The 13634-nt window shown below is 47.8% G+C and overlaps 1 pseudogene; it reads left to right on the top strand.

The window, feature by feature from the left end:
* LOC115619011 overlaps positions 1-13634 on the top strand; it is a 69940-nt pseudogene that overhangs the window by 10128 nt on the left and 46178 nt on the right.

The raw sequence follows: 13634 nt of genomic DNA, 5'->3' as shown, positions 1-13634 counted from the left end.
CTAAATATTGTTGTCATCTTGTTTGCTCCTGTGGTTTACAGTTAGTGGTAAGCACTTAAAGCTTTTTTTTTTCCTGGGCTGGCAAGGATGGGAGTACTCTTGAGAAGGTGACCTTGAAGCCTTTAGACTGTATTGTTCATGTTTGGCAGCGGCCCTGATTATCCCAGAAGGGAATTGAGAGAGAGTTGAGGAGGACCAATGGTGATCCATTGTCCCCCTCACTGAAAACTCCAGTCGTGAGTCTGAACAGACTGGCAGGGTATTCCTGCAGAGAGAATTTGTCTGCCTATTGCCTGCAGTTACAGCATGTTGTTAGGAAATAAAAGCTCCGAGAACATAATTTCATGGAAACATTTTGCAATGTGATTTTTTTTTTCTCCCATTCTTGTTTATCTCCAGCTTTAAGTACATGTAATTGAAGTTTAAGCTTTTGAGAGTCCTTGCAGCCTATAGTTTCATCTTTGCTCTCCTGCTTTGGGCAAGGACATTGCTAATCATGGTGTGACTCATTGGTAACTGAGGTTGTTCAAAGTGAGGCGAACCTGGTCCTAACAGATTCCTACCTTGTTTGCCTGAGACTATCTCCTTTCTTCCATCTAATTTCAGAGCAATCAGCATGTTGACCTGTATAAGTGGAAGGAAGGGAATGGGGAAATTTGCACATCGCTGCAAGGACACGCACATCAGGTGAGGAACACACAAGCAATGCTGCAGACTGCTGGGTAGAAAACGGTGCATTGTTTCACAGAAGCTAAGTGTTTTGGTCCTCACCCTGTTCAGGCTCTGCTCTGAGCCTGTTTTTAGTTTTCTGGACTGTACCGCCTTCCCATTTGGAGACCATGTCACATGTGAAGTGGCTCCCCCTCTCATGGCTTCTCCCAGTATATCAACTTAGCCTTTGATGGCTACAGTGTCATTGCCTTAGGCTGCTGTCCTTGTAATGAACAGCATTCATCATCAGGTAAACAGATACTAGCATGTTTATTAAATTGAATCCCAGCTGTGTTTCTGTGCAATAGCAGCTTAATTAAAGCAGGTAACCCCAAAGATCAAGTTCAGAGTGTGTTGCAGTGGTGATTTCTGCCTCTGGTTCTAGGGTTGTGTTTCAGTGCTGGGCTGGAAATGCAGGTGAAGGACTGTTTTTACTCCAGTTTCTGTCTGTGGAAAGTATTCAACCTTTGAAATGTCAGCTGTTTGGGCTGACTGGAGGCTGTTTGTGTCCCAGGTACACTTGGTGATCCCAACAGGAAGGCATCCCAGAGTGAGGGGTTGATGCCACCAATGAGTGGTAACTGGGAACTTGCTGAGACAAGAAAATTTCAGTAGATGTCATGAAGTGGCCATGAATTTGTCAGAGAAATGTACTGGGGGCTTGTGAGAAGTTGACGTGCTTGTCTTTGCTGACCTACTATGATTTTGCATTTGCAGTGACCTGGACTGGGCAGTATTTGAGCCAGACCTGCTGGTCACGAGTTCTGTTGACACATAGAATCATAGAATCATAAAATAGTTAGGGTTGGAAAGGACCTTAAGATCATCTAGTTCCAACACCCCTGCCATGGGCAGGGACACCTTACACTAACCATGTCACCCAAGACTCCATCCAACCTGGCCTTGAACACGGCCAGGGATGGAGCGTTCACAACTTCCTTGGGCAACCTGTTCCAGTGCCTCACCACCCTCACTGTTAAGAACTTCTTCCTTATACCTAACCTAAACTTCCCCTGTTTAAGTTTGAAGCCATTACCCCTTGTCCTACCACTCCAGTCCCTGATGAAGAGTCCCTCCCCAGCATCCTTGTAGGCCCCCTTCAGATACTGGAAGGCTGCTATGAGGTCTCCACGCAGCCTTCTCTTCTCCAGGCTGAACAGCCCCAACTCTCTCAGCCTGTCTTCATACGGGAGGTGCTCCAGCCCCCTTATCATCCTCATGGTCTTCCTCTGGACTTGCTCCATGTCCTTTTTATGTTGAGGACACCAGAACTGCACACAGTACTCCAAGTGGGGTCTCATAAGAGCAGAGTAGAGGGGCAGGATCACCTCCTTTGACCTGCTGGTCACGCTTCTTTTGATGCAGCCCAGGTTAAGGTTGGTTTCTGGGCTGCAAGCGCACACTGAAGCCGGCTCATGTTCAGTTTCTCATCAACCAACACCCCCAAGTCCTTCTCTGCAGGGCTGCTCTGAATCTCTTCTCTGCCCAACCTTTAGCTGTGAATACTGGGCAGAAGGACCTCATGAAATGAGAAATGGTTTTTAACAGTCACTATAGAATCAGAAGTATAATACAGGAGTCCTCAGTGTCAGGTCTGCATATTACCACTGGGTTTGTTGCAGAAGTTAAGCTCGGTGAAGGGTGAGAATTGCCAGGGTGGCCCCAAGCACAGAGCATCTGGGAGAGGAAATAGGTGCAACCTTTGTGTCACTGAGTTTCTGTGGGATAGCAAGTGAGTCACTAACCGAGCTTTTATGCTTATTTTATGCGCTAACCAAGTTTATGCATATTCCTCACTTTCTTGGTGCCCAACCCAGAATATTTTGCCTTGGTGCATGAAAGCATTGCAGCCTCTCATATCATGTCTTTTGTTATGCTGTCATCCATGGCACTTGGAGCAATTGAAATATTTTATATTGCTATGGAAACAGCTATAAATGGCTATGTAAGTGTTTCTTTTGTTGGTGTTTTGTTCTCTCCCTTTTCTGCTTTGGAGAAATCTAAGTTACTCCCATCAAATGGTGGTTCAGGTTTTATTTCCACACTGTAGCTTCTGAGATTTGCCTGTAGAGAAACAGCCATTACCCTTTTGTGTAACTGAACGTAACTGTGATTTTCATAAGTAGGACCTGGACACCTGAGGAGGAAGATGGGGGAAGATACTCATCTCTCACCTTTTTTTGATGGAAATAAGCACTGCTAGACCACTAACTCCAGCCACACCAGGTGGCTAGTAGATTGCAGTATGATAGCTTCATCATAGTGACTGGGATAAACTGGCATTTTTAACTATAAAAGCACTTCAGTAGGTATTCTGGAATTACACTGCCTCTTGAAGCTCCCCTGCTATCTAATAGTTTTCCTTTTCTATACTTCCTTGGTTTACCTTGCTTTCTACTTCCTAATTGTGTTCTGTTCCTGCTGGCTTCGTTGCTTCTGATGTGCTGTTTTCTGTGCTTTGCTTTTCCACGTTTCTTGTTAGTTCTCTGCTCTCTAAGAGCAACAAAGTTCAGCTTAGAAGTCTTGATCTGGCTGTAGACCTCATTTTGCTGTATATAGCAGAAAGGCTGTAGATGTGTCATTTGAAAGCATTAAGTTTTGTAACATGCCTATGTTGTGGAGTTGTGGGTTTCCAGTTAATGGAGAACTATTTAATAGTAGTTTCAGTCACCTTTCCAGGTGGCTGTTGTGCTTTATAGTGAATTTGGTCTCCTGGTATTTAAAGCTTGCTTTGTCTTCATGCAATAGGGATCTAATTTGAAATTGGTAATTGCAAAGAGCTTTTCTTCTCAGGCTGCTGATCAGAATGAGCTGCTTTCCTGGTTCTAGCAGTGTCCAGGATCATATCAAACTGGGGGATAGTGTGTAGTTACCTGGGTGCTGGATTTAGCCATGATGTCCAAACTGGAGTAGATTATTTGCCATAATGAAGGCAATTGAACATCTGTTGTACTACTTTACCAGATAATAGTATTTTTTCAGATTCAAAAAAAAAAAAGCATTAGGAGACCATTGTTTTCTTGCTTTAATTTCCACCTCTAAGTGCTTTGAGTACAGTTGCTCTCACTCTTTCCCTAGTTTCATGGAATTACTAGACACAGGGGGAAATTAGTCTAAACAGGAAGAAATGATAACATTCAGCTCAGCAATTGTTTCCTTAGTGAAGTCTTACAGCAATGTCCTATCACCTGAAGTACTGGGAATTTGCTAGTCTAAGAGCCATCCCCATAACCCTGGTGTCCAGGTTAGCCCAGGTACAGTGCCAAATGGAACCATGATGCATCTGCTGGGTAGAGGTCGAGGGAGGGGATTCTCCTCCTCTACTGAGCTCTGAGGAGACACACACCCCCTGCAGTCCTGCATCCAGCTCTGGGGCAACAACAAAAGAGGGACATGGAGCTGTTGGAGTGAGTCCAGAGGAGGCCATGGAGATGCTCCGAGGGCTGGAGCAGCTCTGCTCTGGAGCCAGGCTGAGAGAGCTGGGCTTGTTCAGCCTGGACAAGAGAAGGCTCCAGGGAGACCTTAGAGCAGCTTCCAGTGCCTAAAGGGGCTACAAGAAAGCTGGAGAGGGGCTTTTGACAAGGGCCTGTAGGGACAGGACAAGGGGAATGGCTTTAACCTGAGAGAGGGGAGATTGAGATGAGATCTTAGGAAGAAGTTGTTCCCTGTGAGGGTGGTGAGGCCCTGGCACTGGTTGCCCAGAGAAGCTGTGGCAGTGTTCAAGGCCAGGTTGGACACAGGGGCTTGGAGCAACCTGCTCTAGTGGAAGGTGTCCCTGCCTGTGGCAGGGGGCTGGAACAGGATGAGCTTTAAAGTCCCTTCCAGTCCAAACCAGTTTGTGATTCTATGATTGTACAATCTTAAATGCAGTTGGTGTTAGCCTATAAATTAAAGCCTGAAGTGATAATTTCTCTAAACCGCATTTGTAAAGTCCTATCTAAGGACTTGAGGGTCATAGTAGTAGGGGACTCTACTTTGAAAGGCACAGAGGCGCTCATCTGCCGGCCTGATCCAGTCTCGAGGGAGGTGTGTTGCCTGCCGGGGGCTCGGATCAGGGATGTTGCTGAGAGGCTGCCTGCTCTAGTAAGTCCTGCTGACTATTACCCCCTTCTAGTCGTCCATGTGGGTGCTAGAGATATAGACAGCAGTTGCCTGGAGGACATTAAGAAGGACTACAGAGCCCTGGGAGAGGTGGTTAAGGGCTCTGGAGCTCAGAGAGTTTTTTCATCGATTCTCCAGGGCAAAGGGGAGGACCTTAAAAAAGCTAGGCGTGTCTGGCAGGTTAATAAATGGTTAGAAAGCTGGTGCCATAGTCAGGGGTTTGGCTATTTAGAACATGGGGCTCCATTTGGGAGGCCAGATCTACTGGAGGCTGGTGGAGCTGGTCTGACAAAGAAGGGGAAGAGCTGTTTTGGTAGGAGGCTTGCCAGGCTGGTCAGGAAAGCTTTAAACTAGATGTGTTGGGGGAGGGGAGCATTGATCCATCCCAACACTCCTGGTCAGTTGCCAGCACCTGTAATAAGTGCTTGGAGCGATGTAGAGATGTTCCAGCAGCCCCAGCCATTGAGTCGGCTTCATTTGGAGCTCGGATAAGGTGCCTCTATACAAATGCCCGTAGTATGGGGAACAAGCAAGAGGAATTAGAGATGTGTGCAAGGTTACGGGAATATGATGTCATTGGTATCACAGAAACATGGTGGGATGGCTCCTATGACTGGAATGTCGGAATGGAAGGTTACAGGCTGTTTAGAAAAGACAGGCCAGGCAGACGGGGAGGGGGCGTTGCTATCTATGTCAGTGATAGGCTAGAGAGTATGGAACTCTGTCTGGGGACGGGTGATGAGGTAACAGAGTGTTTGTGGGTCAGGATCAAAGGGAAAACAGCAACGGGGGACATTACGGTGGGGATCTGTTACAGGCCGCCTGATCAAGAGGACTCTGTGGATGAAGCGCTCTACAGACAGATAGGAGCAGCCTCACGCTCGCAGGCCCTGGTCCTCATGGGGGACTTCAACCATCCTGACATCTGTTGGAGGGACGGTACGGCCCGGCACAAGCAATCCAGGAGGTTCCTTAATTGTGTGGAAGACAACTTCCTCTTTCAAGCAGTAGAGGAGCCGACGAGGAGAGGTGCCATGCTGGACCTTGTGCTCACCAACAGGGAGGGACTGGTTGGAAATGTAATGCTCCAGGGCAGCCTTGGCTCTAGTGATCATGAGATGGTTGAGTTTGAGATCCTCAGGACGGTGAGAAGAGCATGCAGCAAGCTCACTGCCCTGGACTTCAAGAAAGCAGACTTTGACCTCTTCAGGAACCTCCTTAGTAAGGTTTCATGGGATACAGTCCTAGAGGGCAGGGGGGCCCAAGACTGCTGGCTGATATTCAAGGATCACCTGCTACGTGCTCAAGAGTGTTGCATCCCGACTAGAAGAAAGTGCAGCAGGAGGGCCAGGAGACCTCCATGGATGGACAAGGAGCTGCTGAGGAAACTTAGAGGGAAAAAAGAAGCTTCTAGAAGGTGGAAGCAAGGACAGGCGACCTGCTCCAACAGCTCCATGTCCTTCTTATGTTGAGGACACCAGAACTGTACACAGTACTCCAAGTGAGGTCTCACAAGAGCAGAGTAGAGGGGCAGGATCACCTCCTTTGACCTGTTGGTCACGCTTCTTTTGATGCAGCCCAGGATACGGTTGGCTTTCTGGGCTGCAAGCGCACACTGAAGCCAGCTCATGTTCAGTTTCTCATCAACCAACACCCTCAAGTCCTTCTCTGCAGGGCTGCTCTGAATCTCTTCTCCACCCAACCTGTAGCTGTGAATACTGGGATTGCCCTGACCCAGGTGTAGGATCTTGCACTTGGCTTGGTTAAACTTCATAAGGTTGGCATCGGCCCACCTCACAAGCGTGTCAAGGTCCCTCTGGATGGCATCCCTTCCCTCCAGCGTATCAACCGAACCACACAGCTTGGTGTCGTCGGCAAACTTGCTGAGGGCGCACTCAATCCCACTGTCCATGTCCCCAACAAAGATGTTGAACAAGATTGGTCCCAACACCGATCCCTGAGGGACACCACTCGTTACAGTTTTCCAACTGGACATTGAGCCGTTGACCACAACTCTTTGTGTGCGGCCATCGAGCCAGTTCTTTATCCACTGAGTGGTCCATCTATCAAATTGATGTCTCTCCAATTTAGAGACAAGGATGTCGTGTGGACAGTGTCGAACACTTTGCACAAGTCCAGGTAGATGACGTCAACTGCTCTGCCCCTGTCCATCAGTTCCGTGGTTCCATCATAGAAGGCCACCAAATTGGTCAGGCAGGATTTCCCCTTAGTGAAGCCATTTTGGCTGTCACCAACCACCTTGTTGTTTTTCATGTGCCTTAGCATGCTTTCCAGGAGAATCTGCTCCAAGATTTTGCCAGGCACAGAGGTGAGACTGACTGGTCTGTAGTTCCCTGGGTCTTCCACCTTCCCCTTCTTGAAAATGGGGGTTATATTACCCTTCTTCCAGTCATCGGGAACTTCACCTGACTGCCAGGATTTTTCAAATATGATGGACAGTGGCTTAGCAACTTCATTCACCACCTCCTTCAGGACCCATGGATGGATTTCATCAGGTCCCATGGACTTGTGCACATTCAGGTTCTTAAGATGGTCTCGAACCTGATCCTCTCCTACAGTGGGCCTAAGGTCTTCATTCTCCCAGTCCCTGCATCTGCCTTCCAAGACTTGGGTGGTGTGGTCAGAGCATTTGCCAGTGAAGACTGAGGCAAAGAAGTCATTAAGAACCTCAGCCTTCTCCAAATCCAGGGTAGCCAGTTCTCCTGTTTCCTTCCGGAGAGGGCCCACATTGTCCCTAGTCTGTCTTTTATTTGCTACATACCTATAGAAGCCTTTCCTGTTATCTTTCACATCCCTTGCCAGATTTAATTCTAGCTGGGCCTTAGCTTTCCTCACCTGGTCCCTAGCTTCCTGGACAATGTTCCTGTATTCTTCCCAGGCCGCCTGTCCTCACTTCCACCTTCTAGAAGCTTCTTTTTTCCCTCTAAGTTTCCTCAGCAGCTCCTTATCCATCCATGGAGGTCTCCTGGCCCTCCTGCTGCATTTCATTCTAGTCGAGACGCAACACTCCTCAGCTTGTAGCAGGTGATCCTTGAATATCAACCAGCAGTCTTGGGCCCCCCTGCCCTCTAGGACTATATCCCATGAAACCTTACTAAGGAGGTTCCTGAAGAGGCCAAAGTCTGCTCTCTTGAAGTCCAGGGCAGTGAGCTTGCTGCATGCTCTTCTTACTGTCCTGAGGATCTCGAACTCGACCATCTCATGATCGCTACAGCCAAGGCTGCCCTGGAGCATCACATTTCCAACCAGTCCCTCCCTGTTGGTGAGCATGAGGTCAAGCATGGCACCTCTCCTTGTCGGCTCCTCTATTACTTGCACATACATCTATATCTGGGACATCAAGTTAGTATGTTTCTGCACTGCAGGGAAATCATTGCACTCTTTTCCATAATTAGCAGCTTGCAAGGCAAAGCACACACTCAAGTGTGCTGCTCTTCAGCTGTGCTTGCAGGGGCTTTGTCTGCTTCCCATAATCTCGAAGATGACTTCTCTTCCCCTATTTTCAAGCCAGTTCAGAGTCAATGAAGGGCAGTAGTGGTACAGTTAAGCTACAGTTGTGCTCCTGTGTTGAAAAAATACCAACTGGCTTCATTCCCTACTGTCGTGGTTTGAGCCCAGCCGGTAACTCAGAACCATACAGCTGCTCGCTCACTCCCCCCCTTCCTCCCCCTGCTCCCGGAGGGATGGGGAGGAGAATCGGAAGAATGTAACTCCCACGGGTTGAGATAAGAGCAGTCCCGCAACCAAGGTATAATACAAAACCACTACTGCTACCACCAATGATAATAATGATTAGTGAAATAACAAGGGGAGAGGATACAATTGCTCACCACCCGCCGACTGATACCAAGCCCGACCCGAGCAGTGATCTGGGCCTTCCGGGTAACTCCCCCCGGTTTCTATACTGGGCATGACGTGCTGTGGTATGGAATACCCCTTTGGCTAGTTTGGGTCAGGTGTCCTGTCTCTGCTTCCGCCCGGCTTCCCCTCCTCCCTGGCAAAGCATGAGACTGAGAAAGTCCTTGGTTGGAATAAACATTACTTAGCAACAACTAAAAACATCGGTGTTATCAGCGTTGTTCCCAGGCTGAAAGTTAAAAAACACAGCACTGCACCAGCTACTAAGAAGGAGAAAAATGACTGCTATAGCTGAACCCAGGACACCTACCCATTTCAGATCTTTCCTTGGGAGCTTTTCCTGGAGCCCAAGGATGTTTCTCAACCTGTTGGGATTTTTAGCTGAGTGAATGAGCACCATTTCAAGATCCTGCAGCCATTTTCCACTAAATTCACTGATTGTTGCTAGCTCTCCCTCAGCAGTGGGAAGAGTGGCAGTGGTATTCAGGAACATTTTCCTGTTTGCGCTTTCCCTTGATTCCTGGTGCTTTCTATCATGAGCAATTTCAGGTTAAGGGATATTTCCAACTATATATCCCAAACCCACCAATATTAAAACACCCTATTTTACACCTGAGAAGCAAGGAGCTGGCACTGGGACTGCTGGGTTCTCTTGCTGGCTCTGTATCAACTCTTTATGACCCCCGGCAAGTCACTTGGTTCCTCTCTGCTTCCCTTGCTCAGTTATAATAGGAGGATAATTATATAACCCCACTGCACCAGGCTGCCCTGAGGCTTGTTTAGCTCCTGTTAAGCTCTTAGATCCTTGGTTAAATGGTGCTTGAGAATGGCAACATATTATTAATTAAAAGACACAGACAATAACTGCTGGTTGTGTTTTCCTGTGATACTATCTTAATGCCAAGCAAAACATAGAGTTCTCTGAAGGTTATCAGAAGCCCTGCTTTAAATCTGTGGTGCCCTTCCATCATTTTGTGCCTGCCTGTATCACTTGGCCAGAAATGCTTGGTTAGGCAGTCTCTGACTAGCCTCTACATCCCACCTGTGCTAGTAAGGTCTCTGAGCTTGCTGGGACAGTGAGGTCCTGGAGCTGCTGGCCTCCAGCAAATGAACATCCTGCTGAAGTGGCTGTTTCTAATGACACCCTAGGGAGGTAGCCCTGCAATAAGGGCAGCTGGAAAGTCCCCACTTAATAACTTTTTGATTAGGCAGAAATTCTTAGAGGGAAGAAGTGCGGTCTATTCCAGAAAATGTACTGCTTTTCGTAAATGCAAAAAGCTGAAGACAGTATTCCTTATTTTCACTGGCATTTTTCATGAAAGGGCAGGTAAATTCCTGAGAAGCAAGGTTAAGGAGCAAATTATTGCCTTGATCCATGTCCTGGCTGCAAGGAGTTGTCATGGTGCCACACTGGCTTCTACCACTGCAGAATTTGGTCTGTAGAGTCTGCACACAGCTGGGCTTACTTCCTACTGATTTTGTTGTTATATGCTAGATGTGAAGTCTTTGCTCTGAAGTCACTGCTCCATCTGCCTTGAATCAGGGTCTGCAAAGACTTGACAAATGCATCAGTGGCTTTTGTTGAGTTTTTCCACAGCTCTCTTTCTTTTAATCCTCCTGGGAAAGGCTGTTTTGTTGCTTCCTACAACAGCACTTTGTGAGCTCAGTTTCCTTGCTTGCCCAGTTGCAACATGCCACACTTTGCATGTGTTTCTCCTCCCTCTAGTCCTCTCCAACGCCATCTTATGTCCTAAACTTGCTGCTGTACATGGTGGCAATACAGGATGGCTGTTGTCCTCCAGCTGGTCACCTCTTTCTTTATTCCATTTAACACTGGTGTATTTTGGTAAGCAGAAAGCATATTAGCTCCCAGGAGGCAGCAATACAATTAGTCCTAGAATAGCAAGGAGCTCACTGGAGAGGTTTGACCTTCTGGGCTATGCTGTGGGTACTCACATTGGCCGCGTTGTGTTTCAGAGACACCAGGAAGCCTACAGTCTCGCTGTCTGCAGTCAGCAAGTATGACATGTACATGTGATGTAGGCATTAAACAAGCCTATTGTCAAGTGCCCCTGCTGTTATTCCTCCCTCCTGTCATGCACCGAGGCTAAACGTGGCAGAGTACATAAGTGCCACCATGTGTGATTATCCCATGTAGGAGCAGCCTGAGAGGCTTCAGTTCACAACTCCTCCCTTGGAGGTTCCCAGGCATGGAGGGTGGTGCTTGGACTGGCTGTCCTGAAATTGGTGGACAGTCACATGGTATTTGTGCCTTTTAGACATAGCTTCCTCCCTGCTTAACCACCTTGCTGCACTGCTTGTCCCATGTTGCCTGTCTGTAATATCTCCACATCCTTTTATATTTGCTTGAATCAGCTGAGAAACTAAATCACACCCCAGGCAGTGCTGTTGAATCCTGCTGACTGCCAGCCTACCCCTTTACTTACTGGGGGGCTGGGTACATTAACCTGCTGCATCTGCTTCCCTGGGGCACCTTCAGCGTGACACAAAGGAGCTCTCTTTGGGCTGTACTTGCTCTGGAAAGGCACTTGTCATGGCTTTTGGCAGGGTGACTGTCTAGCTGCCTGTAATACTGCCTGGTGGCAGTTGCTGTGTGTCAGTCCTCACCGGCTGTGCACTGGAACTGGGTGATGTACAGCTGACAAGCAAAACGTCCTTTTCCTGAGCTACTGTCCCCAGTATTAGAGCAAACCTCCCAGTGTGTATGTCTTACGCTCTGCTGTTTAGATTTCCTTGGGCTGCACATCTGCAGTGGCTCCCCCTTGCAGCCAGCAAACCCCTCTATCAGTGATGCAAAAATCTTCCTGAATCTGAGAAAGGCAGCATTCAATTCTGGTGCCTGGGGTGAGGTTCCACAGGTCAGCTGATCCAGCCCAGCAGCTAGCTCCCCAGAAAGCATCCTTCCTCCCATGCCTGATTCTGTTTAGTGCTGGTCCAGATGTTTGTGTACCCTTTAGTGAGTGGATCAAATCAATCAACTGGCAGCCTATTTGTAGCTTATTTATTTCCTGGACTAGCTTTTTGCTGGGTTGTCAGGAAGAATCTGCTCACTGTGCAGCAGAAGGTGGGGAATAGCAGCAGGCTGAGACCTGTTTGGCTTTCTCATGGACCTCACCTTTCTGATAGCTTAAAATATTTTGAAAATACAAGCAGAATAAGGCTGAACAGAACACATATTTCTCTTACAATATCTGAACAATCCACATCAACTGTGAAGCTGTGTTTTGAAATAACCACCCATCTTTTGATTTTAGGACCATGACTGAGTTCCACGTGATACTGTATATAGTCATATCTGGACCATCATCTAGTTTCTTGTCCTGGGTTCAGCTACAGCAGTCATTTTTCTCCTTCTTAGTAGCTGGTGCAGTGCTGTGTTTTTTAACTTTCAGCCTGGGAACAACGCTGATAACACTGATGTTTTTAGTTGTTGCTAAGTAATGTTTACTCTGACCAAGGACTTTCTCAGTCTCATGCTTTGCCAGGGAGGAGGGGAAGCCGGGCGGAAGCAGAGACAGGACACCTGACCCAAACTAGCCAAAGGGGTATTCCATACCACAGCACGTCATGCCCAGTATAGAAACCGGGGGGAGTTACCCGGAAGGCCCAGATCACTGCTCGGGTCGGGCTGGGTATCAGTCGGCAGGTGGTGAGCAATTGTATCCTCTCCCCTTGTTATTATTTCACTAATCGTTATTATCATTGGTGGTAGCAGTAGTGGTTTTGTATTATACCTTAGTTGCGGGACTGCTCTTATCTCAACCCGTGGGAGTTAGATTCTTCCGATTCTCCTCCCCATCCCTCCGGGAGCGGGGGGAGGAAGAAGGGGGGGAGTGAGCGAGCGGCTGTGTGGTTCTGAGTTACCGGCTGGGCTCGAACCACGACAGTTCTTTGTGGCGCCCAACGTGGGGCTCGAAGGGTTGAGATAACGACAGATCTGACCAGAGTGTGTTTAATCATATTTGTGATAAGCATTCATTGTTACTACTCGTCACAATGGTGATTATTTGGCTCTCAGACTTGTTGCGCTTGATCTCAGAGTTTCAGCATGTTGTACCTTACTTACAGCCACTATTTGCTGTTTTAGCGTTTGTCGGCTGGGGGGCCTAGGCTAAGGTTCTTGTTTCACTGTACTTCATGGTAATGACTTGTAATACAATAGACTCATTGATCATGAAACTGGTCTGGTTTGTGCTTCCAGCGTGGCCATCACCTCTATACATTGGGAGGTATATAATGAAATATTTTAGCAATTGCATATCTTTTTTTTTCTCCTCGGGGAGTCAACTTACGAAGGAAGCATTCTCTTTCACCCCCCGTTCCCCCACCAGCCTATTTGGAACAGCAGTTGAGAGTTCTGAAGGTTTTAGATGGCCTTTGAATACCCTTGAAACCTGCCTGCTGATTGTGCTGGGGATCAGCATGTTGGCAAACATACGGAGTGTGTTTTACCCAGGGCCATCCCACCCTGGGAACATCCTAATTCATTTAATCTCGAAAGTTAAGCAGTATCCGATCTATCCAGCTCCCCACGTGTACCAGCCCATGTCTCAGCTATTAACAGAAGGTGCCCTACTGCTCGAGAAAGAAAATATAGGAGGTACACGCCACGGGCCACCCTATGGTTTTACCTGCGGGATCACGGAGAAGACATGAGAAAGTGGGATGGAAAACCTACTTCAGCTCTGGAGCAACGGATGCGTGAACTGAAGAGGAGAACAATGGTCAAGGATGATCCTCCCAGGAAAGCTGCTGCTCCAGTCTCTGGTGTGCAGTTTCCCAGATGGAGTGGAAGAGCTGATTTTACTCCAGCTCCTGTGATAAGGAATAGTAATGCCTTTCTACAAGACATAAGTGGAGAATTTTATGATCACTATTAGAGGGGCCCTGCCTCCAGCCAGGTGGAGGAGAGGGATAATCGG

This window comes from Strigops habroptila, chromosome W, assembly GCF_004027225.2.
Source record: "Strigops habroptila isolate Jane chromosome W, bStrHab1.2.pri, whole genome shotgun sequence".
Classification (NCBI taxonomy): Eukaryota; Metazoa; Chordata; class Aves; order Psittaciformes; family Psittacidae; genus Strigops; species Strigops habroptila.
This window is presented reverse-complemented; position numbering and strand designations above follow the sequence as displayed.